The sequence below is a fragment of the Macaca mulatta genome, chromosome 17, assembly GCF_049350105.2.
Source record: "Macaca mulatta isolate MMU2019108-1 chromosome 17, T2T-MMU8v2.0, whole genome shotgun sequence".
NCBI classification, from domain to species: Eukaryota; Metazoa; Chordata; class Mammalia; order Primates; family Cercopithecidae; genus Macaca; species Macaca mulatta.
Genome location: NC_133422.1, coordinates 82,614,239 through 82,641,001, shown reverse-complemented (window position 1 = coordinate 82,641,001; position 26,763 = coordinate 82,614,239). Strand labels below are relative to the sequence as shown.

The window sequence follows — 26,763 nt, the reverse complement described above, 5'->3', positions numbered from 1 at the left end:
AAGAAAATGCAAAATGACTTCAGGCCTTTTGATATTTCAATGCAGATTATGTAATATGTATAGAAGAATAGGAAATGCTCAACATCACACTGAATTGTAGGCTTAAGTCCACAATTCATGAGTTACGTTTGATAACTCATGAATGTCTCTAGTACAATGTGAGCATAGAAATAAGAAGAACTAACAATTTGGCTTGTGGAATAACAAAGCAGGTTTAGACAGAATTCAGAATACATAATTTCTACAAACAATGGCAATGTATTACTTTAAATATTATTTCATTTTAGTTTTACAAATATTTTCCATCCTGATATTGCTGCCTCAATGCTAGGTAAGAGTACAGGGTGAAAGCACATTGAAATCCTCTGTAAGGGTAATGATGATAAGTCAAAGCTCAGTTTGGAGATGTGTTTCTTTTTGTCAACTAGCAAAGTGTTTCAGCCACACAGGGCTGCTGATCTACAGGTGGAATTGCTTTAGGTAGACACAAATCCGAGGAGATTCTTTTTGGAACTTAAGAACACAGCAGACACTATTTGATTGGATTTGAAGTAACCTCAATTCATCCATGCCCAAATAGAAAATTGTACTTTCTTCTTATACAAGATTATTATAATGGATGCAAAAACATGTGAAAAAAGTATTTAGATGATTTCAATAAATTCTGCTTAAATAATAAGATGCAAAGTAAATTTTAATACTAAAAGTAGCACATCATGAAGAATGGGGTATCCACTGCCTCAATCATTTATCCTTTGGTTTATGAACAATCCAATTACACCCTGTAAGTTATTTTAAAATTTGAAATTAAGTTATTATTGTGTACAGTCACCCTATTGTGCTATCAAATAGTAGGTCTTATTCATTTTGTTTTTGTGTGTGTGCCCATTAACTATCCCTACGTTCATCCAGTCCTCCACTACCCTTCCCAGTCTCTGGTAACCATCCTTCTACTCTCTTTGTCCATATGTTCAATTGTTTTGATTTTTAGACCCTGCAAATATAGTGAGAACATGCCATGATTGTCTTTATGTGCCTGGCTTATTTCACTTAACATAATGATCTCCAGTTCTATCCATGTTGTTGCAAATGACTGGATCTCATTATTTTTCTAAAAATATTCACATTGTATGCCAGTTTCAAAACATCTCATGTACTCCATAAATATGTACACCTACTATGTATCCACAAAAATTAACAAAAATCCATTAAAAATAATAAATAATAAAAGCAGCACAACATTTGGGATCAACAATTAATTATGAATGATATGATTATGTTGTCCCTAAAATAATTTTATTCATATAATATGTAACAGTGGTCATATTTTTATTTTGGATAAAGTGTTAAGAAAAAACGGTGTCTGTCATTATCTGGTCATGCTTTTAGTGCAGCTAAGGGAGCAAAGTGAAATTAAAATATGTGTCATCTAGTGGCCAAATAACTTATTGCCCTTTAATTATATTTGGACAATGAGAGGGGGCAAATATACGTTTAACATTCCTCTTGCCTTTTCCAAATGAGATGAAGGAATACAGATACTGCCAAAGAAAATTTTTACAAGAAGGGGTTAAACATACAAGGGAGGCTTTATTCAAGACTATGGCAAATAGAGGTGAAGACAATTTCAAAAGGAGATTGAGACTGAACTCAACGCTGTTGAAATAAAAAGTGGAAAATTTTTAAGAACTGGCATAAGAGAGTGGAAAAGTACTGAAGGAACTTAAAGGGAGGTCAGTCAATGTGATTACCAAAATTTTTGGCAAATTGGCATGTATAAAAATTAGGCTACCCTTCCAGGAGACTGGAAGAGATGGGCACTACATTCTGTGACCTGGGACAGCCCACAGTCCATGAGAAAGGCATCCTTGAGTTATAAAAATGTCAAGAAGCTAGGAGAAGATTTATGTCTCAAACGGAAAGTGGAAGAATTTATAATTGCACGTTTTCTAAAGTAAATGTTCTTTCTTTTTCTTTTTTCTTTTTTTTTTTTTTTTTTTTTTTGGTTTGTTTTCTTGAGACAGAGTCTCACTCTGTCACCCAGGCTGGAGTTCAGTGGCGAGATGTTGACTGACTGCAACCTCCTCCTCCTGGGTTCAAGTGATTCTCCTGCCTCAGCCTCCCTAGTATCTGGGACTACAGGCATGCACCACAACGCCCAGCTTATTTTTGCTTTTTTTTTTTTTTTTTTATGGAGACAGGTTTTCACCATGTTGGCCAGGCTGGTCTCGAACTCCTGACCTCAAGTGATTCGTCCACCTCGGCCTCCCAAAGTGCTGGGATTACAGACATGAGCCAATGCACCTTGCCTGTTTTCTTTTTTTTAAAAAAGAAAGAAAATCAGAGGACTATATTCGGAAAGAAACCTCTCTAAAGATTAGCCCAGCTGCTGGTAATATTAAGGCATTCGTGGTCAACACACACACATACACACACACACACTCAATTTTTCCTCCTCCACACTGTTTCATGCCAACGTGGTGTGTTCGTCCTTTCTCACATTGCTGTCAGGGAATTTCTAAAGAGGTTTAATTTACTCACAGTTTCACATGGCTGGGGAGGCCTCAGGAAACTTACAATCATGGCGGAGGGCATCACTTCACAGGATGGCAGGAGAGAGAATGAATGTCAGCAGGGGAAATATCAGATGCTCATAGAACATCAGATCTTGTGAGAGCTCACTCACTATCACGAGAACAGCAAAGGGAGACCCACTACCATGATTCAGTTACCTCCCACAGGGTCCTACCCATGACATGTAGGGATTACGGGGATTACAATTCAAGATGAGATTTGGGTGGGAAACAGCCAAACCATATTACGTGGTAAATGGTTATGATGATGACTTTAGTTTTAATAACGTATTTGCTAAGGCAAATTTCCAGTGAGGCTTAGTTTTGTAACTATATACTTACTTTCTATTTATTGCAATTAATTGATCATCAGTCAAGTAAGAAAAATAATCATAAAATATGTAAATGGAAAAGTTTTTGGAAGCCAAGATATGTATTAGAAACCAAACTATGCATTCAGGAATAATTGAAACACAGTTGAGGTTTCTTTTTTTCCATAAATTCTGTGGTCTCAGTTAGTACCTACCCACAATTTGTGACAACCGTACCATGTAATACTAATATTTTGCCCATAATTTATCCTCCTGACTGTCTTGGGGTTATCACAAGAGTCAGTGAATCAAATAATGATTTGGAAATTCTGAATCTGAGAATTTAATTTACTTGTTGGATTGTAACCTTAATTGTTGATTCCACTTTTGTATTTTTGTAGCTTTTTGATGTGATATTGAGATGCTTGATACTGATAAATAAACTTAACCACAAAATTATCATAAATATGAATAATAAAATAATTGGAATGCAAATAATTACTTGATGACAAATCATTAATAATTTTAAAACAGTTAAAAGTGATTTATTTATTAATTTATTTTCTTTGATCATTATCTTTAGTCTTGGAGGAAATTAATTATTTTAATTCCAAATAGTATAGAACCTGTCATATGGCTGCTTATACAAGCTGTAGTGAAGTTCTCTCTAACGCCATTGATTTTTCAAAGCATTAGTGTTTTATTGATACTGTTAGAAATATGTTACTATTCATAGCATGGAATAGCAAGGTTAAAGAATGCACACATTTTCTATTTCATTCTTTTAAAAAGGAAACCATAATTTCTTGGAGTAGAATAAGGGAAAAATCTCTACATATAGGATGCCACTTTTAATTTGATCAGTTATCAAAATTCTGCAAGATATTCATTTTTGCAGATATTTTAGTGTCTATAGATTTGAATTAATTTCTTATCTGTTAAAATGATTTTTAACCATTTGTAAATGGTTTATCAGTATTGTGAGAGTTATTCCAAAAAGAGTACATTGGGAGGAGGGGGACTTATACAGGTTCATTTGAAATTTTCAGTCATTTCCAATATGACTTTTTTGTACAATTAGAATTTCATTACATTCTACACTACACTCTGGATACTTACTATATTGGGCCCTGGAACACTTTGCCACCTTAGTGACTTGGTTGAGTGTAGTGAAATATTGAAATGTATCTGAAAAAAAATATTTCTACTTTTTCTTCTTACTCTCTTTATTTAACTATCCTAAGATTTTCAATTAGGTAAAATTTTTAAAATATGTCTTACTCTTTTGAGAAAACTGTGTTTCCTCACTCACACCGGCATTAAGGAAAACATAAGATTCATTAATTTTTGTTTTTTCCACAATGGCAGGATCTCGGTTCACTGCAACGTCCACCTCAAGGGTTTAAGTGATTCTCCTGCCTCAGCCTCCCGAGTAGCTGGGATTACAGATGCCTGACACCATGCTCGGCTAATTTTTGTGTTTTTAGTGGAGATGGGCTTTCACCAGGTTGGCCAGGCTGGTCTCGAATTCCTGACCTCAGGCGACCCACCTGCCTCAGGCTCCCAAAGTGCTGAGATTAATTTTATTTAAAGTTTTCTACAACTTCCCAGGTGACAACAAAACAAGAACTTTAAATAGGAGAGTGAGCATTTAATTTTCTTTTTTTTTTAATCTAAGAAACACAGAAAATAAACACAAATGAAAATACTACATGTTACAAATAATGTGGATAAAACAAATACAACCATATTTCATAGTTTCTTATTATATATTCTCATCTGGGGTATGTGTACCGCACAGCTGACATTTGTCCTTCTGTGATGCAAGGAGCAGCCACAACACCATTTTATCCTGTTCAGGAAAGATGACATTCTTGCAAACATCTTGTCAGATGCTCCTGGAATATCTCTCATGCTCATAAAAGTTATTTCACGGCACCTGCATGTTGAGACCTTTACCAAACCCCTAATTAAAAGGATCACTCGCTATGGTTAGGTGACAGCCCCTACTATAATACCTATGAATTTATAAATTCTTTTCTCAAATTTATGGGAGTTTCTAGAAGTGAAAAACTGTTTTGCGTATCCTCTCATTCTCAGGATTAAACCAAGAGCACTGGTAAAGGTAATTACATAATTACAATGAACACCACTAAAGACTTTTTTTCTCCTAATTGGTTTAAAAAGCAATATTTAGCAATGAAAATAATGTATTATTAATAAATGTTACAAAACATAGAACTCTTAAATACATTATGCTCAGCAAAAGAAACCAGTCACAAAAGACCGTATTAATCAGTCCATTGATAGGAAATGTCTAGCATAGGGAAATTTATAGACAGAGAATACAGATTTGTGTTTGCTTAAGACTGCAGCGGGGAGACAGACGATACAGAAGTGATGGCTAAAAGGAATAGGACAGGGAGATTTTTTTGAGGTGAAAGAATGTTCTAGAAGTGACTGTGGTGATGGTTGCATACGTCAGTATACTAAAACAATTTTAATGTATACTTTAAATGAGTGAATTTTACAGTATGTGAATTAAATCTCAATAAAGCTATTAAAACAATTCATGGATGAATATACTGATTGGCCACCAAAGGATATAGACCTTGAATTTTTGTTTCATATATTTTAAGAGTCAACAAAAGCATAACCTGTTTTTTATGTCTGTGAAAACAAAATGCTACACATAGTGGAAAAGTCTTTTTATGTTTTCATTTATTTTATTATATGAAATCTTGATAAGACTGCTAGTTATAGCATGATTTTTTAAATATTTTTAAGGTTTCTGTGATGAAAGAATGTGATTGTGCAATTTCCTTTTGTTTTTATTATCTTACCCTCAGAAGCCATTTTACATTTCCTCTGATAAAATATTTTAGGGAATAGATGAGGAAATCTGTATCTTTATTTGAATTTTTCAATGGAGGAAAAAATCAAAAATTAAAAACTATTTAAAATGGAAAATATTAATTTATTATTAGATTTAAAATGTATAAATGCAATATACAGAAAATTAAGGATTTATTTGATAACTAGTAAACATTAGCAATGTAGAATCGTTAAGAAAAACATCCCAATTGCACTCAAATTTGTGCAAGATTTCCTTTCCATTTACAGATTGTAGATTTTATTATGTTTCTTTCTTTATAGAAAGATTCACTGGAAACAATTTTTAAGAAGATGCTTAGTATACAAGAAGATTTTTAGGGGCTGCTATCTGGAACAAAAGTCATTAAAGGATAAAAAAAAGCAAGATTGGGCAGAGGAAGAAGTTAAGCTGAAGTAGGGTGGACGCGGAGTGTCAGCCCATCCCTTGGGTAGCACTGAAGCTGACCCTCAAAGCTGTCTCACATTGAAGCAATGGGTCTAGGACTTTTGCTCCCTCAACACCCACTCAGTGGTCCCAGGGAGTGAAACGTTTCCTTGAATGAGGCAGCTCCCTTTTGTCAAGGGAAACCCAGGGAGGGCACTGTGCTTTGAACCCTCAGAGTGGCCCTCCCAGAAATTGAGAAAAACAGGTGCCTCCACCCTCTCAGCAACCGAGAAGCAGGTGCCTTCACCCCCAAGGGTGCATTGGGGGCTGCATTCAGTACAATTTTTAAAAATAAAATGGATAAACTGAGGGAAAATATTTGCTACATATATACTTAATATAACTAACTACACAAAGACACGGTGGAAGAAATATGAAACAATATAAAGTGTAAAAACAATTTTAAATATAAAATTTTATTAAATAGAATAATAAAATATATCTTTTATTTTCATGTATCTTACATAACCGTTGAAAAATTAATTCATAGGCAAGGTTAGCACACATGTTGTACGTTCAGTAATTGTGATAAAATTAAACACTATCTCTAGAAATAAGCATGCAGAATATTTTGTTTTCTCCACATTAGATTGCCATAGATTTCTTTTGACTTTTGACCAAAATTTGAAAAACAAATCACTTTTCATGACTTAAAGTGATGCAACTTTCTTTAATTCTATGTATCTTTAATGAATGTATAAGGTCTGTATTATTCAGTAAAATTCTGTGCTATATTTATTTCCCTGTCACTGTATATTTTGTTAGCTGTGTCTTCTCAACTCTGCTGTAAGACTCTTGAGGGTAAGATCATATCATCTCTCTTTATAACTTAGAATAACAAGAATGGCACTCTGGTTCTAGATGCTAAATACATGCTGGGTGCTCAATTATCCCATCATGTTTTTGAAACCAGAGATGTTCTCTTATTCCCCTCGTAGGGCTTGTGACAGGGGTGTGGCTCGCTCCTTCAGTGCCTTGCTGCCCAAACCCCTTGGGGGAGCATGCAGAAGGGCAGGCCATGGGGAGTACTTTTTGTGCTCTGACTCCACCGCCTTGACTAGGGTTGAGTTTTTACAGCTTCTGAAGCCCCAGTGGGTGTGTGTTATGGTGAGCTCTTTCGAATTTGCCTTCTCCAGGCAGCAGGCAGCTTGTGTTAAGCAGCTCAATTAGACCCTCTGCCTTACACACAAGACAGGGGGCTTTCTGTGTCCTGGGTTCTCACCCTAGTGTACCAGAAAAATCGGATCACATGTGGACTTGGAGAATGAATGTAAGGTTGTATTGAGTGGTGGAAGTAGCTCAGTGAGATGGATGGGGAGCCAGAAAGGGGATGGAAGGGGATGGTGGTCCTCCCCCAGAGTTGGACCGCCCAGCCTCCGGACTCTCCTCCCATGGCCCCTGCTGAATTCCACGTCCTTCGGCCGTCCATGGTCTGCTGGTGTCTGCTAGTGTCTGTCCATGTGTTCTTCTGCTCTTCTGCTTCTCTCAATGTTCAGCTGTTTGTTTCTGTGCCCACTAGGGGATCTTGGGTTTTTATGGACACGGAATGGGGGTGTATGGCATGCCAAAAGGCAACTTTTGGGGCATGAAAACAGAAATGCCTCTCTTCATTTAGGTTTGTGTGTCCCTCTACAGGGACCCGGCCCTTCTCTATCCAGCACTTCCCTGCATCCCTCCTCCATCATTTTTAGAAACTTGTTTTTGAGAAACTTAAAAAATATGGTAGAGCAAGAGGGTATAACAAAAAATAAAATAAATCACTTTTATCCTCATATCAGAATTGATAACTGTCACTATTTTCTAATTTTTAAGAAAATTATGACCTCTTTTTTTTGTTAAATTGCCTATACGTACCTAAAGCAGCCATTCAAAATCTTTCAGTAAAATAATTGGAGTGCATTTCATGAATTATTATTAATTTGTTTATCTTCCTTATTATCACATTTCTTTGTGGAATTGAGGGTTTGGGTTTGCCCACACATTTTAATTAAGCCAAGCATTCATATTCATTTATATTTTTCTTATCTCCACCTTTCTTTGTGCATTCTCCTTAAATTTGTGATGTAATGAGTACCTTCACTAAATCTTGTGTAGCCCTCATCTAGAAACAGTTCTAGATTTATCAGTATAGTAATGATGAGAAAATAATAAATAAATAAAATAAAGTGCAGTCCTGACAGCTGACATCTTGTATCTATTCTAGTTCCCATCAGTGAGGCTGTTAAGTTGCCGTGCTGAAAAAAAAAAAAATGTTGACAGAATACCAACCGACATGGTCTATCTGTGATCATGATGGAACAAGACAACAACACGAATATTCTGTAATCAAGAACCATGAAAACAAATATGTAATGCAACCAAATAAGTGATCAAGCATCCCTCTCACCCAACTACCCTGAATGATTACTGCATCTTCACCAGTTTGCTGACAGCATTGACTCCAAACAGACTCCCATTTCTGTGCACTCTCTTCCAATTCACTTAATGCTCCTCTCATCTTCTAACAAGTACTTCCTGACATCTCCTTCTGAGACACACCATGGTTCCAATGGTTTGCAATTCCTTGTATCACATCAAGTACTCAGCATCGCTTCTTTTGAATACAAGTGTGTCCCAAGTAATCTGACTTTTTGTTTTGTTTTGTTTTGCATCAACAGGACTAAGGAATATCTTGGCTCTATTCTTGGTCTTAAGGTTCTGTCTGTGGTGTTCTTCTCTGTGCCCAAATATTTAGCTCCAAGAGGAATTTATCTCCAGTATTTTTTTCATCATCTTTTTGTAAATTGAAGAACCATATTCCTGGTCTCTGACTTCCCACAAAAAAAGTTGGATCCCATCTTAAAAGAAATATTTTAAACACATTTATTATACTACTTTGGATAAAAAAAACTTAGCAAGCCTACCTCTTTAGTCTGTTCACCACTCTGGTGTATATTTTTATGGCCTGCAGATATGTGTGTCTTATCTGTAACTCTCATTAAAACTTTCCGGTTTCCTCTTTATCTATTAGTGTTATGTGTTTTGGGCAGGGAAACATTTAAACATAAGCACACTGAGCCATCTTGACCAGTGAAAAAGCTTGTCTTTAGTGTCTTATTTCCTTCGATGTTTTTTATGGTTTTATTTTTAAATTTATTTATATATATATTTTTGAGACAGAGTCTTGCTCTGTCGCCCAGGCTGGAGTGCAGTGTTGTGATCTTGGCTCATTGCAACCTCTGCCTCCTGGGTTCTAGTGATTCTCCTGCCTCAGCCTCCCAAGTAGCTGGGACTACAGGCGCCCACCACCATGTGTGGCTAATTTTTGTATTTTTAGTAGATACGAGGTTTTGCCATGTTGGCCAGGCTGGTCTCGAACTCCTGACCTCAGGTGAACCACCCACCTCAGCCTCCCAAAATGCTGGAATTACAGGTGTGAGCCACAGTGCCCAGACCCCTCGATGTTTCTAAACAAAATAAATATAACATTGTTCATAAAATCAGCATCTCTTTTGACAAACAGCACAAACCTATGCCTTTATTCTATCTCCAAAGAAATTTTTCTCTTGAGTATAGTATTCTTGTCTATATTTTTCTTCTTTTCCACACTACATATACAATTATGTATAATATATTATTATTTGTGTTTTAAAATTACATAAATGGCTTCATTGTCTTTGTATCATTCTGCAACATTATTTTTTCATTTGATATGATTTCAAATCTATCTACGCGTCCACATTTTTAAGTGGTTTCTTTTAACTGCTGCATGGTACCCTTCTTCTTTAAGGACATCGCCAGAAAATAAATGCAATATTATCATTCATTATCTATCTATCTATCTATCTATCTATCTATCTATCTATCTATCTATCTGTCTATCTATGCAGTAAAAAACCATATCCATTTGGAAATATTCAAAACATCCCTTTAGAGCATGGTTGTTCTACAGATTTATTATAAATACAGATTTTTCATAAATTTCCCACAATTATAAGGTGTCTAAAATGTCCTTATGGAGTCTATATTCTATTTTGCATACCCTATAAAGCCAGTTTTCAAAATTTTGCAAAGCTGGGTTACTTAAATCTTTTCTTTCCTATCTTGCTGATTTTAATCATTTTTCTTCATCAGAGATGGAAATGGGTAAATAAGTTGACATATCTAATAATCTAGGAACTGAACATCTAACAAAATTCTAAATTTTACAGAAAATGTCTGTCTTTCTAAAATACAGTTCTTTCAGCTTGACTCTTAGATCTGAAATTTATATTCAACTTCTATAGATCTACCGTTCACCTTGTGATCTAGCAATTTTATAATGTGATGGTTCTTTCCTGAGAAAACAGGAATAAAAAAGTATAGTTAATTTAGAAGTTCACAAAAAGGAGCGAAAGGACATAAAAAAACTATACACGTGTTACGCTCAAGCAAGAAAGACACAAGGGGCAAGTTTCAGAAAACACAGAGTTTGAGTGATATCTTGGATTTAGAATTGTATTTCTGAATATCAACATACAGATTAAAGAAGCTGACTACTTAATATTTAGTAGTCTCTTTTTTTTTTCTTGAGTTTCTCTTTAATACACTAATTGTTGGTTTTGACATGTAAAAATGTTGCCTAAAATGATCATTCTTATTTAAAATGAAAATTTTGTCATTTGTAAAAAATGGAGCCAGATGCTGTGGCTCATGTCTGCAATCCCAGTACTTTGGGAGACTGAGGCAGGCAGATCACTTGAGGCCAGGAGTTTGAGACCATCCCGGCCAACATGTTGAAACCCCATCTCTACTAAAAACACAAAAATTAGCTGGGTGTGGTGGCATGGACCTGTAATCCCAGATAGTTGGGAGGCTGAGGCAGGAGAACCGCTTGAAATAGGGAGGCAGAGGTTGCAGTGAGCTGAGATTGCGCCATTGCGCTCCAGCCTGGGTGGCAGGGTGAGACTCCATTTCAAAAAATAATGAAATAAAATAAAAAATGGCACAAATTTATAATTTATATATGAGTAAAGTAATTCCAGAAGGAAACTACAGATTTAACATAGACATCTCCTAATGAAAAGAGAGGCCATCATAGTGAACAGTCATTTGCAGTGTCTTGGTTTTTTTCAACTAAACAGAGGCTAGAAAGTAGCCATATGGACAACCTGACAATCATTGACTTAAAAATATGGAATAAACACAGGACCAGAAACGAGGCCCCTGGAAGTTTTGTAGGAGACTCAAGGCAAAGTTTGATAATTCCTGTCTTCTCATATAGCTCACCAGTCTAACGATATTCCAACAGCTAGTTTTCAGTGCCAACTTTCACTTTTAACCAATTTATTGTATTGGCTAACTCAGTAATTAATTATAAAGAACATCAACCTGAATTTTAAAAAACTCAACCTGAGAGTCTCTGATTTTAAATTACAGTATATAGTTGTTTATTTATATTAATTTGATAACTGATGAATGTAGATTTATTTTTATCTTTTTGGTTATATGTTTTCTTTACTTTTGTTCTTTTCAGATTTTGATAGATTTATCTAGTGTTTTTTATTTCTATTATTTCACAACGTTTTGGAAAAGTATCCATTCTAATTTTACTTTTTTAATGATTGTCGTGTTATTATTAACATATGTCTTAACTTTAGATTTCCTAACAACTTTAACTTCCTACTGAATCACAATTCCCCAACTTCTGTTTGAGCTTTAGTATTTTATTTACATATTTTAAAATAATATTTTATTATAATCTCATAATTATTACCTAGATTTATGTAACTGTTGAAATAATTTCTGTGCCTGTTCTTGAGTTTTGCGCCTTTCTTTCCCAATCTTAGTCCCTCTGTTGTTTTTATTGGTTTATGTACTTTAATAACAGTGGATCTATAAACAGTAAACTTTTTTTTGCAATTTAAGACTAAAATGTTTTTATTGCAGTCTCACTTATGAAGAAAAATATAGCTTATCATAGAATTACTGGTTTGACTTTTTAGTATATTAAAGACATTACTTCTGTATATTTTGCTCATATAAGAAAACTAAGTTAATCTCATTGCCCTTCTGTTGTGGCTGATCTCACTCTTCACTCTAATGTCTTTTCTCTTTGCTCTCTCTGTTTCCTGGACTCAGTGTGTACAAGCTTAAAAATGCATCTTTCTCAGCATACATCCAGTTTTCAGATATGAGGATTTATATCTTTCTCTGACTTCAAATTGTTTTCTGACACTTAACCTGCTCAGTGAGTCACTGTTCACTGTTTCGTGATCTCCCCTGATGCTGCTTTGCTTTGTAAGCTCCTGATCTCTTATATCTTGCAACTAGTTCATTCTTTTGATCCCTTTACCTTACTGGATTCATTTTGAAACATTTCTTCAATTATATTGTCTACTTGGCGAATTCTAACTTCAACTGTGGGCAGTTTTAAGAGTTCTTATAATTTTTTCCAATGACTATAGTTTTATTTTTTTAAATGGCCATGTTTTCTATATGCCTGTACTTATTTCATCTGTATTATCTTTCTTCCCTGCTTAAACTATGGATATTTAAAAGATACCTTTACATAATTTTTCTGGGATGCGCTACTAATCTAATTTAATCAAGCATAAATTTGTTCTTTTGTTGAAACTGTTACTAATCATATCAACCTTAACTCAAGCATGGCACTGGGCTTCCTGTATCTTAAAATATTTTGTGAACTCATTTTGATTTTTTTTTTCCCCCCGAACAGATCAGCTCTAAGGATTGTATAACCTCTCCGTTTTGTATCTATGACTTCACTCCTTTGGGTCTCTCCAGCTGCACCCAGATGTAATACTGCTTATAAGGTAAAAATCACAGTTTCTTGTCAGGCAGATGTTCTGTGTCTACCCCCACTTCTACTTCTTTCACTAATGAGTAAACTCTGAAATCTTTCCAGATGTAAGCTTGGAACAGAAACAGTGGGAGTAGCTACTTGGTCCTAACCCATAGTTTCAGAAACCAATACCCACCCAGCTAAATGTACAGATCCTGGTTTTATTTACAGGATACGTTGAGCTTTCAATCCAAAGCAGGCATTAAAGCATTGATTCTTACTTTCCATAGGTTCTTACTTTTTATTCAGCCCTCTATAGACCCTCAACTTAAGGTTATTGATGTCCTCTTTATGAAGTCCATCATGATTGCTTCTGCTTAGTAGTATCACTATTAAGTCTGTAAATTCCTAACACATACCCTTTATGTTTATCTATATTTGGGTCAAAGAAAGGATGTTTTCATTGCACCAAATATCATAATGGTAATTTTTCATTTACCTAAGTGTTTCTTTGTCTGTAAAACTCAATTCTTATATAAAAGATCAAGTCACTATCTTACAATTCTTATTATCTCTAAATTTAGAACAGGATTTATACCTGATGTAAATGACGAGTTGATGGGTGCTGACGAGTTGATGGGTGCAGCACACCAACATGGCACAAGTATACATATGTAACAAACCTGCACGTTATGCACATGTACCCTAGAACTTAAAGTATAATAATAATAATAATAATAATAATAATAATAAATAGTAGAAGAGTATTACAGATGAACTACTAGGTATATTTCTTATAAATTATGGTGCTAAAGAAAATTCTGATAAATATGTGAATAAGCAAGAAGAGAGGGGTGAGGAGCAATAAGAAGAAAAGAAGAAAAAGAGAAGAAAATGTTCCTTTTAAAAAATGCAAAAGGAGATCTTTTTTTCCTTCTAACACAAACCTACATATTTTCCTCTAAGGTGAAAATGATGTCACTTTTGTCCATACGTTAACAGTACGAAGAGTCTGACACATCAAAACCTGTGTATTTCATTGTTTTGCTTATCATTAAATTGCTGGAGGAATTTGTGGCACTGTAGCTAAATATTCAAAAACTGTTCAGGGTTCCAGTCAATAAAAATCATTTATATAACATAACGGTCTCTTGCCCATATTTCTTCAAGTTATGTATATCTAGAAACCATGAGAAAATCTAGTGTTCTTTCTTCTAGATATTATTACGAATATTTATTTCCATGTCAATACGTGTCAATTGGTGTAGCTGTGAATAATGCTATTTACAAAGATTTGGACCTTGCTTTCAGACTAAGTGAAGACAATTACTTATTATGGAGCACACAGTTAATACCCCAGTTATAGGATACCAGTAAAAATATGTGTGCACCTATCCCTCCTTATGTTCCTAATGACACAGTTTCAGGTTATAATGAGAAACTCTGATTGTAAACAGCTCTTTGAATTAGCTATCCGAGATCATTTATCTTTCTATTCCTCACAGTCTTAAGGACAATGACTTTCGCAATGTAAATACTATAAGTATTCGATATTTATTTTTCTCATAGCATTTACTCTCATTCCATCTCTCTTTTCAATCCAATGATAATGAATTTCAACCCAATTTGGAATTGCAACAAACAAGAAAATCAGATCCAGTTGTCATCATCATGCCCACGGTAAAATGCTCACTACGTTGTCAGTTTAAATTAGTTCTTTTATCTCAAATCCCAATAGTACTACCTTTAAGCTCTTTTCATCCTGCATTTTTATCATTATCCAGTTCTGAGTAAACTTCATGAAATCTACTGGGACAACATTTGAGAAACCATCGTTCCAAAAAGTAGGTCAGTGCTCTTTTGTCTATGAGATGTTCTTATCATTTTTATACAGAGTTTAATTAATGGAATCAAATTATAAGTGCACATAAAAATCTGTGTTGGTCATAAAGATAATAGTAAAGATTGCCTATGACATTTTTTTCTATAGAAAACAATTCTGCTTAAGATAATTCTTCCTTGTACTGTCTTAAAAGTTTAGTTACTGACAAAGCAAAATGAACCTAATTATAAAATTATCTCACAGTTCCTTGTTCCTTATGCCAGCATTAGAGTAAAACTTGAGCTTAATGTGATTCAGAAAGTATCAGATGGCCTAAATATTATTCATCAACTTATTTTTTTTTAGTAAATTTACTGTGTACACAAGCAAGAAGTGGAAAAACATCAGGTTACTGTACTCTGTTCTGCAAATAATTTTTTGTCAAAATACAGATTATCAGCAAATGCAAATAGGATGATATGCAAAAACTAATACATGATTATTAATAAATTAGTAAATAATAAATGCAATGTATATTGACTACATAGTGCTGTGATGTAAATATCCGTACCCCACAAATTCATATGTTAAAATTGTAACTCCACGGGTGATGGCATGGGGGGGTTGGGGGTAGAGCCTTTGGCAGATGATTGGTTCACAAAAGCAGAGACCTCACAAAGGGATTAGTGCCTTTAGAAAAGAGAGCAAGTTAGTCCCTTTCACTTCTAGCACAGCTAGAAGGCAGCACTTACAAATCAGAGAATGGGCTCTCAGCAGACACTGAATTTGCCAGTACCTTGATCTTAGACTTTCCAACCTCCTGAACTGTGAGAAATAATCTTTGTGTTTATAAGCCACCCCGTGCATAATATTTTGATATAGCAGCCCAAAAGGACTAAGACACACGTTTCTAATGTTCAGTATTTTTCAATGATAAGTCTCACTCCCTTATATGAAAGTACAAAATAATTCAGAAATCTCCTAGTGCTACCAAACTGTGGTGGTGTTGTTTTTCAGTTTAATCTGCATGGGTTAATTTTTCCATTCAGTGTAGGAACTTATTGACTCAGCCAGGAATCTAAAAATTGTGTTTGTTAGCAAAAAAATGAAAGCAATTGGCAGACATTCATAATCCAGTTATTGTTTGACTTAAACACTCTAGCTGCCAACTGCGAGAGAAAGTAGAAAAAAAGGAACAGGAATGGGCTTAAATTGTATTTGTTGATTTGGTAGAAAGACACAAAATAGTCCCACTACATTAATTGCTTTTCATGTTTTCTTGCATTATACATTTTTTTAGTCTTGAGGATTTTGAAATGATGGCTTGGTACAAAGTCACAATTTAAATAATGTAGCCATTTGCTGTTTTCATTTAAGAGAAACAAATTCCCTACGGATATAGAAGGGAAACAGAAGTGCTTGCAGCGTCTCATTTATTTACCAGTGAGAGGAAGCAAGTGGGTGACTCTACCGGAAAATCCAGAGATATTTGGGATCTAGTGGGGAGAGAGGACAATCAAATAATCTGAGAGTTAAAACATCTTCTAATAAACATTCTTTTGCTATAAAACTCTGGAACGGAGGCAACAGGTATGCATTTCCAAGAAGTCTGAACTTATGACTACACTTTAATTTTGGAATTGTACACAGAACAGAATACAGAAAGTCCAATCATCTCATACTGTCAATGCTATTTCTTCCTATTCTTGAAGGGCAGTGATTGGACCTCCCACTGATTCTATGTGGTAACCGTAAGCAAGATCCTTAAAAAGTGATTTTATTTTGTAATTTTTGGGGGGAAGAAAACTATAGGATATATTGATCCAATGTGAGTAAAACCAACCTTTCTTTTGCAAAAGATCCAATTGATCCCAGTGTATTAAAAAAAAAAAGAAAAAAACAACTTAAAAACCGTCTTAATGTCTCATTCTAATGTGGCCTCATTATACAAAATCTGTTCTAAGAGTCAGATTTTTAATGGTTTTTTTAGACCTTTAATGTAACCCCAGGATCAGAGTCTGAAAATATCTGTGTTTCTATTATCAGTACATTTCCTAATGTGTTTTGTGTAGCACTTGATTAAGAATCAAAGTGCTTGTAAAAATGGGAATATCATCTCCTACCAGTTGAATCAGAGCTGAGCTGATAAGTGTAAAATTTGGTTTTAAAATCAAAGGGTCAGGGCCCAGTGGCTCACACCTGTAATCCTCAGGCTTTGAGAGTCCGAGGTGGGAAGATCGCTTGAGGTCAGGAGCTCAGCACCAGGCTGGGCATTATAGTGAGACCCTGTCTCTACAAAAAAAATAAAATTAGTCGGGAGTGGTGGTGTGCCCTTGTAGTCCCACCTACTCAGGAGGCTGACACGGGATGATCGCTTGAGCATGGGAATTTGAGGCTGTGGTGAGGTATGATTGCACTCTATACTACAACAACAGAACATGACACTGTCTCTAAAAATAAATAAATAAAATCAAAGGGACTAGAAATTTGATTTTGAAAATCCACCCAAGCGAATTTTATGCCTACTAAAGTTTAAAAACTGATTTTTATAAACTTAATGAGATATGTACTTTCTTTACCTGTCTACTCATCAGATATCTATGATCAACCAAATACGTTACCAAACTCAAAGATAAACTTCAAAATAACGATGAAATTGTTTAAGAATTTGTACTGGCTCCGAGGTCACATGGGCTCAGCTCTCATTTTCAAGTCCTCCCTGTAACTCCAGGCAAGTTACTTTACCTCTTTAAGTATCAGTATAAGGTGGCTGTAAAAATTTCATAGAGAACCTGTACAGAGCACTTGGCACTAGTCAAAGTCAAATCAGACAATAAAAAGACTAATAACATTTATTGAATACTTAATATATGCCAGGCTCTCTCCTAAGTGTTTTATACATCTTAACTCATTTAAACCTTACAGCAAAATGGTAATATGGGTGAAGTTGTACCTACATTTTACGGATGAGCAAACAAGGGCAATATGAGATAATTTCTTCATCCAAAATTACAGTTTGGAAGTGGAAGGGCCTAAAATTAAAGTTTCAGCACAAGCAATTTACTTAAGAAATGCAGGTAATCTTAGAGGTAGAGTAAGAAAGTGACAGAGAAAATCAAATTCACTTAGTAAAGCATTCACCGTAAGATGCCTAACTTTGTGGGCCACTGAAATTTAATATCATGGGGAAAATCTGAGAATTGTGAATGCCACACCTAGGAATTATCATAGGGGGAGAAAAGGATGTTGAATTAATTTTAGAGCAATGACCAAGTCAATAGTTGAGGCAATCTTTTGTGAATTTTAATTCCTGGGCCAATCACATGTGGGGAGTATTACCTTTCATACAAGAAGAAGGGTGGGCAAAAAGAGCCATCAGGTATACACATGCAGATCCTGCCAGCTGGATGCAAACCAAAGCAGACAGCAAGTTCCCAGGGATGTGAGTTGGGCATAAAGTGCCTCTGCTGCAGAGGCCCAGCTGGAATTGTCTTTAACTCCAAAGCATAAACTCATATCTATTATGGTTGATTGCTTTTCTAGATTTATCACTGCACAAACATAGCTCTAACAGTTTCAAGATATTTCTTAACTGCTTTGCTATTGTCAGCCATTTTTTGTAGTCAACAGGGCAAAGTTGCTTATTGATTTATTTATTTTTGGTCCTAAATGAATCAAAATGCCTAATAAATGGGTTCTCATCTCAAGAAGAAGACCTTTTTATAAAAAAACATAAGACAAGTTTTCAGATTGGCATGAAGACGTAATTGAGCTGTTAAAGAATTTTATATAGAATTAGAAAACTACACATTCTTTCTATCCTTTTATACTCTTTAGTTGTAGTTTTAAATCAGAATTTAATGCATTCAACCTACATATATATTGAATGCATTCTAAGCCATAATCTGTTCTAGGCATTAGGTTTAAACCAAAAGCTATGTGATAAGACTCATATTGCATAGTGAGAAATAGAAATAAGAACATTCACAAACAAAGATGATTTCATAGAAGGTTAAGTGAGATGACAAATATAAATAAAGACTAAGTAAAAGGAGAATCATTGTATACGAATGGCTAATTTAGCTTTGCTGATTAAGAGAAGCCTCCAGAACTATTAACTGAAGAGAAGAACAACGATATAGGTAAGCCTTGCAAAACTCGAGGGAAATCTGGAGCTCGAGAGGATGATCAAGATAGAATTATAGAGCAATGGAAATCTAAATTTAAGTCAGGAAAGAAAGGAATTTTTAAAAAGCTTCAATTTATTGAGAAACTATTATGTGTCTGAAAACTGACATTTTGCTTGTTAATTTTCTAGCAATTTTGCGTATTATATGTGCTTTCTAAATTGGAAAAATGAGTGATAAATTAAAATTGGATTAAGATCACGCACAAACGCTGCTGGGTAAAATCCAAGTCCAGATCTAACTTGAATTTACTTTACTTTTTCAGTGGTCTTTAACAATGAATGAACAGAGGATTCATTTGGAGATACATTAGCTTAACTCTGGAAGATTCGGAATTAATTGCTGTGGGTCTGTTTTAGGCATTTAGAATTACTGCAGGAAGCATTATCTCCCAGTAATTTTAATTTGCAGCTGGGCAGTAGCCCATTGTCCTGCATCTTATTTTGAACAAAATAAAAGAGAATGGAGATTCGTATTCTGGTAGGCATGTTGTGTATGTCATCTCATTTAATTCTCAAGTTAATTCTGCAAAGCATTACTAAAGTCACTTTAAAAAGAACATACAAAGTCAGGCTTAGAAAATTTAAGCGTACAGCTTACTTAATAAAAGTCATATTTACGAAACTATTGATATTAATCTAATATAGTGAATACATTAGTGACTGTGCACTAATAGAACTGTATAGGAACAGCAGCATGCCAGATTTGCCTTTTGCTCTAGGTAGAAGGAAATGTAGTTTGCCAACTTCCAATCTAGGTGAATAAAAGTGGATTTCATGCCCCACTAAAGGTTTGAAAGGGGGAGATTAACTATCAATACCTTGAATTTAGGTTGAAACATTTAAAAGTACAGTATAAGAGAAAAGAAGGAAATAGTATGACTCTCACAGATCTGAAAACCAGCTAAAAATTATTTCAGTTCTAAATAATCTTGCTAAATTGTCAGTGATATTGCTAAAGTCCAAAACCCCAGTTTTCTAGATGACATAACTATAAATATTCTTGGTAGGAAGGTTTAAATATCCAAAGTTTTAAATTACATACGTATCATATATACATATGTATGTGATGTCTGACAAGAAATGAAAAATAACCAGGTACATTGAAGACAAATTTTGATAATCAAAAACAGGATAGTGAATTTATAGAATAGAGTTGCTGGAAGCAGACTGTTAATTACACTTAATATGTTCAAGAAAGAAAAGGCAGGTTTGTTAATTTTAGGAGATAACCAGAAAATTTAAAGACAAAAAGAATTTTTCATAATTGAAAACTAGTAAAATTCAATGGCTTTGTTTAACAGCAGATTAGATCTAGCTGTATAAAGAAAAAATGAAATAGAGTATAGCTCAGGAGAAAATATCGCCCAAAGATCAAAAAGATCAAGAACATGGAAAAAAACGTTAGAAACATAGAGACTAATGTGAGAAAATGTAATTAGAGTCCCAAAAGAGGAACACAGAGAGAATGGAGTACAATATATTAAGATATATTTGACAAAATAAGGGCTAAGAATTGAACAAAATTGAAAAAATACACAAAGTTTGAATTTCAGAATCTTGGCAAACATTCAGCAAAACTACAAAGTAAAAGCACACTTAGGCACATCATAGGCAAAATACCAAGCCAAATACAAAAGGACATCTTAAAAGTCGTCAAAGATGGTGGGGGTGGGATGGGAATGGCATATTCCTCTCAAAAGGTAACATATGAGACAGGCAGCTGGTATGTCCAAACAAACACTGAATTCCAGAAGGCAAATGAATAGTATTTTCAACATGCTGAAGTTAAAAAAAACAGACAACAACAACAACAACAACAACAAAAACCCTGCCAGTTTTAAAGTCTATATACAGGAAAATAACCTTTCACAAAAATGATGTAAAGTTATTTTTTAGCAAACAAAAATTAGCAAAAATTTATTACCCCAGAGCTACACCTAACCATCCCGCCAAATATAAAATAAATTTCTGAATGGTGTTTTTCAGGAAAAAGGCAAAGAATCTCATTATGAAAATTCACAAATGCAGAAATAATATAAATTGCACTTACCTAAGACATTAGAATACACTTTTTCCCCAAATATTCATGGAACATTTATAGCAACTGACCAAATGTTGAATTTTAAAATAGATCTCACCAAATTTCCAAAAAGTTAAATGGTACATTATTTTCTTTTATGTGAAATTAAATTTGAGTTAAATATAGAAAGATAATTAGAAATTATCCAAGTCTGGAAATTAAGAAATGTACTTCTAATTGAAATAATAATGAAAATACTGAATATTTAAATTTACAATATACAGCTAAACTGTGCTTAGAAGGAAAGCATAACTTTCTCTGATTTTAGCTTGTAAGTTCAAGGGTACATGTGCAGGTTTGTTCTATACGTAAATTCGTGTCACGGAGGTTTATTGTACAGATTGTGTTGTCATCTGATTATTAAGCCTAGTACTTACCAGTTATTTTTCCCAATCGTCTCCCTCTTTCTACTCCCCACTTTCAGGTAGGTCCCAGTGTCTGTTGTTGCCCTCTATGTGACTATGTGTTCTCATCATTCAGCTCCCACTTGTAAGTGAGAACATGCAGTATTTGGTTTCCTGTTCCTGCGTTAGTTTGCTAAGGTTAATGGCTTCTAGCTCCATCCATATTCCTGCAAGGGACATGATCTCATTCTTTTTTATGGCTGCATAATATTCTGTGATGTATAATCACCACATTTTCTTTATTTAATCCATCATTGATGGGCATTTGAGTTGATTCCATGTCTTTGCCATTGTGGATAGTGCTGCAGCAAGTGTACACATGTGTGCGTCTTTTGATAGGATGATTTATATTATTTTGGGTATATACCCAGAAATGGGATTGCTGGGTTGAATGGTAGATCTGTTTTTAGCTCCTTAAGGAATCACCACACTGCTTTCCACAAGGGTTGAACTAATTTACACTCCTACCAACAGCACAAAAATGTTCCTTTTTCTCCACAATCTCGCCAGCATCTGCTATTTTTTGACTTTTTAATAATAGCTGTTCTGATTAGTGTGAGATAGTATCTCACCATGGTTTAGATTGAAAACCTAATTTTCAAGACAAATTTAGAAAGTAAAAGAGACATCAGATTAATTATCTACATATTCACTATAGAAATTTAGAATTTAGGAAAAGAGAATGTTGTACAAAATATAGAAAACTATTTTTTAAAAAGTGGAAAAAATATGAAATAGAAAACAAATAGTAAAAATTAGCAAAGCCAACAGTTGATTGTATGAAGAAATTAACACAGTATATGAACCCTGGACAATGTCAAGCACATAAGGAAGAGAGAAGGCACTAAAATGCAGTATCAGTACAAAAAGAGCATCCTTGCAACATTCATAGACGAAAATGTGGCATCAGTAAAAAGATGATAAGGATATTAGTTTTAAAATCATCCTAGTAAGTTAAAAAGTCTACATGTTTTATGTATATAATTGCCAAAGGTGAACTAGGAAGAAACAGAGAATTGAAAAATTTTATAATCATTACATAAATAAATCATATTTAAAATTTCCAGCAAAGAAAACTTCAGGCTCATATCCAAACTCATTGATAAATTCTATCAAATATTAAAGGAAGAAATCGGATCTATCTTAGCAAAAATCTTTTAAATAATAGTAAAGTGGAAACATTTCACAACATAGTTTGCAAGGGCAGCATAATATCTGACCAGGACATTATACAAAATCAAAATCAAAGATCAATGTTTCTCATGAACATAGGTACAAAAATTTAATCAAAATATTACCACAACAAATTTAGTGTTATATAAAAAAGGAATGGGTTTCACAAATAATTTTCATTGATCCCACAATTACAAGGTTATTTTAGCATTTTAAAATATATCAACATATTAAACAATATCAAAACTACAAAAAAGTGACCCAGCTTCCGGGAAAGGCAGAGGATGGCAGTGGGAGCAGGGTCAGGATAGGCACATTGGAGATTATTTTCTATAAAAACTTTTGAGCTAGGAGATTTCATGAGTTTTGGGGTGGCTGAACTCTTGGAGCTGCTGGGAAGGTAGTGTGCCCAGACAGGGCATGGGAACTCTGTGATACCTCCCTCCACAACCATGCCCTTAGCGTGTTCTCTTTGGGTGATCATCTGTGTCCCTCATAATGCACTGGTGAGCACCAAAACCTTGTGTGAATGAGCTCAAGAACACTGCATCCAGATTATCCTCAAAAGTTAGACTTTCTAAAGGACAAAGGACTATTTCCTGTGCCTTTTATTTATTTATTTTTTTACTCTGTAGCTATGTCTGGATCCTGCCACACGAGGCTTCCGGGTTAGTCAGGAAGAAAGATGCAAACAAAAAGAAAAACAGAAAACTACTGAAGGCATCCAAGACAGCCAATGAAAATGTGGCATCAGTCAAGGCTTTAAGTCCTGGAAAATTAAAGCAGTTAATTCAAGAAAGAGATGCTAAGAAAAAGAACAGAACCTAAACCATCCATGCCAGTCAGAAGCTTTCTGACAAGAGCTGGAACAGCATATGTGAATTGGGATAGGACTGAGGTTTCTTTTCAGAACCCAGGGTTCTTAACCTGCAGTGGGCTCACAATGACTCTAAGAAGAACCTTTCTTAGCAGGTGACTCTCCCAACCCCCACTGGGCATAGCCAATTTCAAGCAAGTTCCACCTTCTAAGGGTGTAGAAAAGCTACATGATTGTGATTATAAGATACTCACTGACTTGGGAGTAAAAAGCTCAGAAAATGATTCGGTCCCAATGCAGGACCCTCACATCCTTCCTGATACAGAGGCTCTATCTGGGCTACAAAATCCCTCTTTCATTAAAGATAAGAGCCAAGAGAAAACTCAGTCCTGGTATGAAAGGGTTGAAGATCCAAAATCAATATCCCTACCCTCCGTGGCCCTTCAGCTGAGATCCTTTCTGGTCCGTTGGAAAGGACATCCTGTGGTAAAGGACCATTCTCTGAAGAAACATTGAATGATACTAGCGGTTCCCCAAGACTGTTTGCTCAGGGCACTGTGTGTGCTCCTTTGCCACAAAGAACAAGTGCAAAAGTTATCTCTCAAGGAAACCTCAGAATTCAAATAGAAGAGTTGGGTTAATGAGTAGAATCCCTTAAGTTATCTGATTCTTACATGGATCCCATGAAAAGTGAATATGATTGCTATCCCACCTCCAGTTTTAATAAGGTTATCTCTGAATTGAACCTTAGAAACTGGTTGGCTTTTGGTAGGTCTATATCCTCTACATGTCTAATAAAATTCCTTTTGGCAGGCTAAGAACAAGCAATCCTTGGTGCTAAACCAGATCATCAAGATGTCCTCAAAGCTACTACAAATCAACAGGAAGTTGCTAATACCACCTCTGTCCTAGGACAGAGATCTTCAGTGCTATCCCACATCAATGGGAACTTCATGGTAATGCCTTGGGTAAGACCCCAGATCCACCAAAGATTCCTGGTGCTTTTCCAGTCCAAGAAGAGCTCTTTGGTGCTATCTTAGACCAAAAAGAAACCCTTGGTATGAGTGGGAGCATTGTCCCATACTTGCCTCTCTTCCTTCCTGTTCCTCCAAATCTAATTGCTACCTGTAATGCTCCTCCCAGATGGCCTGAGCCCTACGGCACTGTCTCATATGGGCTTGCAGTCCAGAGTGCTATATAGATTTTACCTCTGGACTCAGGACGCACTCCTCAATCATCATCAATCCCAGAGAAAAAAATCATTACCTCCAGCAATGGCTATAAGCAATGTAGAAAATGAAAAGCAAGTTCATATAAGCTTTCTGCCAGATAACACTCGGGGTTTCATAATAGCCCCTGAGAAAAGACTCTTCCATGCTTCACTGGGTATTGCCCAACTCTCCCAGGCTGGTCCCAGCGATTCAGAAAGAGGGAGTTCCCAGGTCAGCGTAACCAGCATGGTTCATGTTGTCAACACCACAGTGGTGACTATGCCAGTTCGACTGGTAAGTATCTCTGCTTCTTACACCACTTTATTACCCACTTTGAAAAAAAAAAAAAAAGGAAATGAAAGCAATATGAGGTCTGCGAATCCTACCAGCAGAAGTCCAACTTTGGTAAATGCACTAATTGCAAGAACAGAAAGAACAGCCATCAGATCTGTAAAAAGAGGAAATGTTAAGAGCTGGAAAAGATACTGTCTGCCATTGTGCCTTTGGAGGTTGTAAAGGAAATCAAGAGGCCCCAGAGGGAAAAGAAGCCCAAAGTTTTAAAGGCAGATTTTGACAACAAACCAGTAAATGTCCCCAAGTCAGAATCCATGGACTACAGTAGATGGGGAAGAACAAGGATTGGAATTGAATCCACATCCCCTTGAAATGATAATTAAAATTGAAGACAGCGTGATAGCCATTGAGGTGGAGATGTCCAACAAGAAATTACCTTTAACTGATCATGTCAAAGGAGATTTCAGTGCTAATGTCCCAGAAGCTGAAAAATCGAAAAACTCTGAAGTTGACAAGAGACAAACCTCCAAAACTGTACAGACTGTAAGAAATGGCACTAAACATGTACACTATTTATCAACTGAAACAAGTGTGTCATTTAAAAACTCTGATATTGAAGAATTTGTCAAGATATTTGAAAACAATCTTATAAATTCCTGAAAGAACCCACAGACCATAATGATGCCATGAGCTCCATTGCTACTAATGCAAATTGTTATCATCTCAAAGGGAGAAGTAATGTTTTAGTCTTCCAGCAGTCTGGCTTTAATTGCAATTCCATTCCACATCCTTCACACTCCAACATAAACTGGCCTGGTAGTACACACAATGAAGTTGATAAATCACAAACTCTTGAGGTTATACCAAGTAAAGAACTAAAAGATGGATCTCAACCAAGTCTCTTACCCTTTATGAAAGATAAGAGATTAACACTGGAGCAAGTGGTAGGCATAGAGGTCTTGACTCAGCTCTCAGAAGCCCTATCAGGTAATTCCTCCCCATCAAAGTCAGAGAATGATGAAGAATCAGAGCAGAGAACATCCAGTTATCTCTTTTTATACCAGAATTAAATTCACCCCAAGAGTGATGCCAATAAAAGTATTGCTCAAAGTATAATTACTGTTGACAGTTGTTGCAAGAATTTGCATCAGTTGTCACCAAGAAATAATAAGTCAGGGTATCGTAACCAGTTACTGGACAACAGCAAACATTTGGTTTAGATGACCTATCATGTCAGGATGTAGCCCATACTCCAATTGAAGAAGATGTTGCAACACAGTTGACACAACTTACTTCAATAATTAAATTCAATATAAAATTTATAAATTATATAAAACCAGAGGACAAAAAAGTTGAAAGTACACTGACAAGCCTTGTTGCATATAACGTGCAGCAAAAATACAGTCAGGGGAAGGGCATGATACAACAGAAACCACCTTCAAGTATACAAAATAATCATAGTTCATCATTAACAAAGCAAAAAAACACAACCCAGAAAAAGACAAAATCCACCTCATCAGGAGATTGATGGAAAAAGAAGCCCACTGTTGCTGTTAAAGAGCAACTCATGCATCCAAGACTGATAACGTTACCTTGTATCTCTTATGAGACACCTTTACCGAAGTCAGTACCAACTCTTAAGAATGTAAATATTACATGTTCTGGTGGAATTACGACGGTTTCTACCAAAAGTGAAGAGGAAGTATGTTCATCCAGTGTTGAAACATCAGAGTTTTCCACAGCAGAGCATGCACAGAGAAATTTTAGTGATTATGCCATGAACTTCTTTACTATCTATCTCTACAAA

The 26,763-nt window shown here is 35.3% G+C and overlaps 1 pseudogene; it reads left to right on the top strand.

The window, feature by feature from the left end:
- Nucleotides 1–7,510: 7,510 nt before the first annotated feature.
- LOC100424333 (methylcytosine dioxygenase TET1 pseudogene) lies at nt 7,511–26,026 on the top strand (annotated as a pseudogene).
- The last annotated feature ends 737 nt before the right edge of the window (nt 26,027–26,763 follow it).